This window comes from Sinocyclocheilus rhinocerous, unplaced genomic scaffold (assembly GCF_001515625.1).
Source record: "Sinocyclocheilus rhinocerous isolate Xijiao unplaced genomic scaffold, SAMN03320098_v1.1 scaffold215, whole genome shotgun sequence".
In the NCBI taxonomy this organism is placed as follows: Eukaryota; Metazoa; Chordata; class Actinopteri; order Cypriniformes; family Cyprinidae; genus Sinocyclocheilus; species Sinocyclocheilus rhinocerous.
The window spans coordinates 138634-145059 of NW_015660885.1; the positions used below are offsets into that span (position 1 = coordinate 138634).

Genomic DNA, 6426 nt, shown 5'->3' on the forward strand with positions numbered 1-6426 from the left:
TGCGTGCGTGTGTGTGTGTTTCTACAGGTGTGTGTTTGCGCTCTGGCTCCGTCTCCTGTCCAAATGTCCCGTGTGTATTCTGCATCAGTGTGCCAGTAATGTCGGCCAAGAGCAACAGATGTCCTTTAAACTGGCCTTTAGTCGCACCGCAGGACTTTGGACATCAGGACATATGCAGTGTCCAGCATCCGTCTGTGTGTGTGTGTGTGAGCAGATTCAGAACAACAGATATGACACAAACCACAACACACAGAAAGACCACATATTACCGTGAGCTCACACACACAATCATAATGAAACGGCACCAGCTGTGCTGTGAGTAAACACAGACTGGCAGCAGAGAGCTGGAGAATCCTCTGTACACAAACCCCAGTCTGTGTGTAGATGGACGGATGGACGGACGCTTGCCTCTCGCTCCGCATGTAAACACAGCCTGTACCAGCTGCTTTTCAAACACAGCACTATGTGAATGTATAGGCATGTGACGTGCTACTTCAAAGGGAGAGGTTTTGGAGAAATTTGGTGTCAGTTAGCAAAATGACTCAAAATATGTTTTTTTTAATTAAACATATTATTTTTTATATATTTGTAAATATGTACATATTTTAAAGTATTAAAAATACTTATTAAAATTTTTTTACATTTTAAAATTATTATTATTATTAGTAGTAGTATAGAATATCAGCAAAATGGCTCAAAGAACTTAGTGCTACATATAGTTTTATAATTTTGTAAAAGTTAAAATATGTAAATACTTGAAAACATTTAAATAAAAATTTAAAATATTAAAATATTTAATTTAAACATTTTAAACATTGAAATTATTCAAAATGTATTCAAAATTGTACAAAGTCAACATGAATATGCACTTTTATTCTATAATGTGACCTATTTCTGTGAAACAATATTCCACAAAAACAAATGTAGGGTAGCATTTTATTTTATCAAATTTTTTTTTTAATTTTAACACTTTTCTAATAAAATTTTTCTATTTTTTGTGGGGGTTTTTTTGTTTCTTTTTTCTTTCTTTTTTTGTGGAAAAGTCTTTTGTGAAAGTCTTTTTCACTGAAGATTGGAGGAACTAAAACCTAAGTTACATTTTGGCACCTTACGTTTCATAATGCATGCTGTCTCACAAACTATTTTATTATTATTATTATTATTATTATTATTATTATTATTCAGAGTCAAATTACTCCCATTTCTCCCATTTTTCCGTCTCATAAACTGTTTTATTAATTAATTTATTTATTTATTTATTAATTTATTTATTTAAATTGAAGTAATTAGAGTCTTTTGTGAAAGTCTTTTTCACTGAAGATTGGAGGAACTAAAACCTAAGTTACATTTTGGCACCTTACGTTTCATAATGCATGCTGTCTCACAAACTATTTTATTATTATTATTATTATTATTATTATTATTATTATTATTATTATTATTATTATTATTATTATTATTATTATTATTATTATTATTATTATTATTATTATTATTATTATTATTATTATTCAGAGTCAAATTACTCCCATTTCATACTGCATTCCGTCTCATAAACTGTTTTATTAATTAATTTATTTATTTATTTATTAATTTATTTATTTAAATTGAAGTAATTCAAATTACTCCCATTTCATACTGCATGCCGTCTCATAAACTGTTTTATTAATTAATTAATTTATTAATTTATTAATTTATTTATTTAAATTGAAGTAATTGCTGGAAAAGTCTGACAATTCCAGAGACCCACAGAAAAAAAGAGAGGTGCACCTCTCTCTTTTTCTGTGGACCTACGCTCCCTTTCACCCTCCCATCTTTCCTCTGTAGTGTCTTCCTCTCTTCCCTCATAGATATATGTCCTCTCTCCTCCAGGCCAGCACGTGCTGCCTCTTCTAACCCCTGGCTGTCTGATGTTCTTTGTGAACATCAGTCCAAATTAAGAGCAGCAGAGAGAAAATGACACAAATCAAAAGATCCGTCAGACCTGAGTTTGCATCTGTCTCTGCTTTCATCTTTCTCTGCTGAAGTCCATACTGCCAAATCCTTTGTATTTCCACGACTGCGCTTCAGACACACGTAATCTCTTCAAAACATTAAATTCTCTTCCCTGTCCCTCTCCACCACCTCCACTACTAAACCACATCCACTGCTAAAACTCCCCTCTCCTCCTCCTGTCCCCTTACTGAGGCAGAAGTAACATCATATCATCAACACATCTCTTCTCCCAGGCATTTTCCCCACTGTTCAAAAAGCCTATATTAAACACTTCACTTGTAGATAGCTACAGACCTGGACCAGGAGTCTCTTTCCTTCCATTCATAGCGAAAACAATTGAACGAATTGTTTGCGAACAGATATCATTATTTCTTTCACTGAATAACCGGTCAGGTTTCAGAAGTGACCATTTGCGGATTGCGGATCGCGAAAGCTGATTCCAAATCATCAGTTCTCATTCTGCTGGATCTATCTGCCGCTTTTGACGCTGTGAATCATCAGATCCTCCTGTCCACCCTCTCATCACTGGAATCCTATCTCACAGGTAGGTCTTTAAGGGTGGCCTGGGGAGGGGAGGTATCCAAAGCACATCAACTGGTCACTGGGGTTCCACAGGGATCAGTTCTTGGACCCCTCCTCTTCTCCGTATACACAGCATCACTGGGATCCACCATACAGGCTCATGATTTCTCTTACCTTTGCTATGCTGGAGACACACAACTCTTATCTTTCATTTCAACCGGTAGCTGCACGGATCTCAGGCTGCCTGGCGGACATCTCGGAATGGATGAAAGAACATCACCAACAGCTCAACCTGGCAAAGACTGAACTTCTCGTCTTCCCTGCCACTCCGACTCTACAGCATGATTTCACCATCCAGCTAAGCTCATCAACAATTACCCCATCAAGTTCGGTCAGATATCTTGGTGTAATCTTTGATGACCAGCTGACCTTCAAAGACTACATTGCAAAAACTGCTCGATCATGCAGGTTTGCATTGCACAACATCAGAAAGATCAGGAGCATGCTGCACAACTTCTTGTCCAGGCCCTTGTCATTTCTAGGCTGGACTACTGCAATGCTCTTCTGGCTGGACTTCCATCAAGCACAATCAAACCTCTACAAATGATTCAGAATGCAGTAGCACGACTGGTCTTCATTGAGCCCAAAAGGGCCAAAGTCACACCTCTCTTTATCTCCCTGCACTGGCTACTGGTTGCGGCTCGCATCAAGTTCAAGACACTGATGCTTGCATATAGAACAGCCACAGGCTCAGCACCCTCCTGCTTCCACTCACTCTTATGAATCTACATCCCCTCCAGAAGCACGAGATCTACAAGTGAGCGACAGGTCGTGGTTTTTAACCTTAAACCGCATAAACACATTTCATTACACCAAATACACAAAATAATGTTCTTTTTAGCAGCATCATATGACCCCTTTAATAAAATAATCAAAAGTTTACTGCTTAAAAATAAACAAAGGAGAAAGACGTTTTTTGTTTGTTTGTTTAATTTGTTTAGCATTTTAAATGAGTTCACCCTTCGACATTGTTACAGTCATATCCTAAACAAAATGAATAGAGGAGGGAAACATTCTGGGGTGCAGAACAGAAAAAGACAAACAATCAAACAAAAAAGCATTAAACTGAGGACAGCTCAACTAGTCACATTTAGCCAAAAATCGCTGTTTTGAATTCAGAAAAGGTAATTTGTGTGATTCATCCATGCAATGAGTTTTTGGAAAATATTCATACTTCAGTACAAAACAGTGCTGACCTTTGACAAAAAGTGATTTTTTTCAAATGCTATTTTAGTGATTTTCTAATGTCTAAATGTAAATCCAAAAGCAAAAAGTGAACATAACTGAATTGGAAATGGCAAATGAACCAATGAGTGATCCTCTGCAGCCCTCTACTGGTCATAGTGGTAATATCATGTCTTTTTCATATTTTTTTTCAAGTGTTCGTTTTCAACCAGGCGGCAGACATCTTCCACTTAATGGCACATTTTCCAAGAATTATACATTAATTTAAAAAATATATATTCTTAAAAGTGAAGTTTTACATTTACTGTTCCAATTTTGTGTAAATATGTACAAAAATATGCATATTTTGAGGCAAATAAATAAAGAATACCATAAATCCCTCCAAAACTGCTTAACTCAAATGTGAGCAATATATGGCCATCATGAGTTTAAGTGGGTGTCGCACCTTTGTCACTTTTTCACCCCTGATTGATTTGCAGAAAGTTTTCTGTGATGGTGTTAGGGAATAGAATTCACAAAGGCGACAACACTGATCTTGCACATCCCTCAGCAAATCTACAGTTGTGTACCTGGTGCTCTTGCCCCCCCTTTGCCACCCCAAGTATAAAATCTTAGACACACCCCTGCATATAGGGGCATACTACAGTTTAGCATTCCGTACTGTGCATACTGTCTCATACTTTTGTTTAATATTAAGCCATATGCAGTACACATTGTGTAGTAGGCAGTGTAGTAGTATTTCACTCAGTGTAAAGTCAGTGTTCATAAAGGTAGCAGTAGCGAGACTTTGGCTAAAGTGTCAAAGCGCTAAACTAAAGCGGAGCAGTAGCTGGAACCGATCGCTAACAGTCCGATCCAGACTGCCAGATGGTCCGTTTCTCGGCTAAAGTGAGCGTGCCAGTAGGGACGGCTGTGTCAGTTACTCAGGGCCTGTAAGTGGAGATGTTTGCTCAACTGTGCTGCTAACATTTGATAGCCGAGCGGATTCCAGCACTGCTGTAACGGCACGCCGAACGTAAACCTGGACGTCCACTAACCTACCGGACGCCCCTGTTGAAAAAACCAGCATATGCTTGTTAGGTATGTTTTGAAGCATGACTGCTGGTTTGAGCTGGTCCTTAGCTGGTCATGAGCTGGTTTAAGCTGGTCATATGCTGGTCCTGAGCAGGAGCTAATTGCTTAGGACCAGCACATGACCAGCTCAAACCAGCTAAGGACCATCTTAAACCAGCAGCCATGCTTCAAAACATACCTAACCAGCATATGCTGTTTTTTTCAGCTAGTGATCCATAGTGAAGCACCGAGCAACTATCCTGAAGTGGCTGACAGGGGGAAAAAGAAGAAAAGAAATGAATAACCAACATTGAAGAAAGATGCTTCCCCCCACCCAAATTAGCAGCCTACAGACACCAGCTTTCTCTCAGAAAGCACATGTACGTTTGCAAGATGTCTGTTAAAGATCTCTTCATCTGGAAAGCATCTGCTGTGTACAAACATCTGATAGACGTCTTAAAGATGTCAGTTTTACATACATTCTAAATCATAAGCATCTTAAAGACATCTAAACGTCTATTCTAAATCTAAACGTCTATTTGACATCTGATAGGAAATGTCCCATAGATGAATTGCAGATGAGCAAACACTCTAAAAAATAGGTCTTGCAGATATAAATACAGACGTCAAATAGACGTCTCTGTGATGTACGTGTGCTATCAGGGTTGATTTGATAATTCAGTGCAGTTAAACAAGTTGGTCGATATTACGAGAACTTGTAATGAAAAACTGATGACTGGACTTGTCTAATTTTATCAGTTTTTGGTTTTAAATCATTTGAGGATACAGAGCGAAATTTAGCGGTGTTTTATTTCTGAATGAATCGCTTTTGAATGAATCAATGATTCAAATATCCTTTCATAAAGACAGTCACTACAGCTTCTTTCTTGAATGAATCATCCGTTTGAATAAATTAAATTGAATCATCCATTCATAAAGTCACTTGCTTCATTCTTGAATGAATCATCCGTTTGAATCAATCAATGATTCGATGATCCTTTCATAAAGACAACAGTTACTTGCTTCGTTCTTGAAAGAATCAGCTGTTTAAATGAATCGGTTGAATAAATGACTCAGTGACTCACTCATTAAGACTATAATTTCATATAAAAATAGTAATTTCATATTTAAATAATGAAAATATTATTAGTTGAATAAATATTGAATAGGTTGAATGACTTACTCATTTAAAGTATCATTTCATATACAATAATAATAATTTCAAATTTGTTAATATTTATTTTTAAAATATTTATCTGAATGAATCAGCAGTTAGAATGAATTGGTTGAATAAATGACTTCAATTACTTATTTAAAGGGGTCATATGATGCGATTTCAAGTTTTCCTTTCTCTTTGGAGTGCTACAAAAATAATAATAATTTCAAATTTGTTAATATTTATTTTTAAAATATTTATCTGAATGAATCAGCAGTTAGAACGAATTGGTTGAATAAATGACTTCAATTACTTATTTAAAGGGGTCATATGATGCGATTTCAAGTTTTCCTTTCTCTTTGGAGTGCTACAAGCTCTTGGTGCATAAAGAAGATCTGTAAAGTTGCAAAGACTAAAGTCTCAAATCCAAAGAGATATTCTTTATAAAAGTAAGT

At 36.4% G+C, this 6426-nt stretch overlaps 1 protein-coding gene and 1 long non-coding RNA gene across 4 annotated transcripts in view; one reads left to right on the forward strand and one right to left on the reverse strand.

The window, feature by feature from the left end:
• The window catches only part of gria4a (glutamate receptor, ionotropic, AMPA 4a), a 97032-nt gene that overhangs the window by 63600 nt on the left and 27006 nt on the right, over nt 1-6426 (reverse strand). The window lies entirely within an intron of this gene.
• Nucleotides 5363-6426, forward strand: part of LOC107725766 (uncharacterized) — a 13214-nt gene continuing 12150 nt past the window's right edge. The window contains exon 1 of the long non-coding RNA XR_001638156.1: nt 5363-5466. This is a non-coding gene — a long non-coding RNA (uncharacterized LOC107725766). The remainder of the gene's footprint in view (nt 5467-6426) is intronic.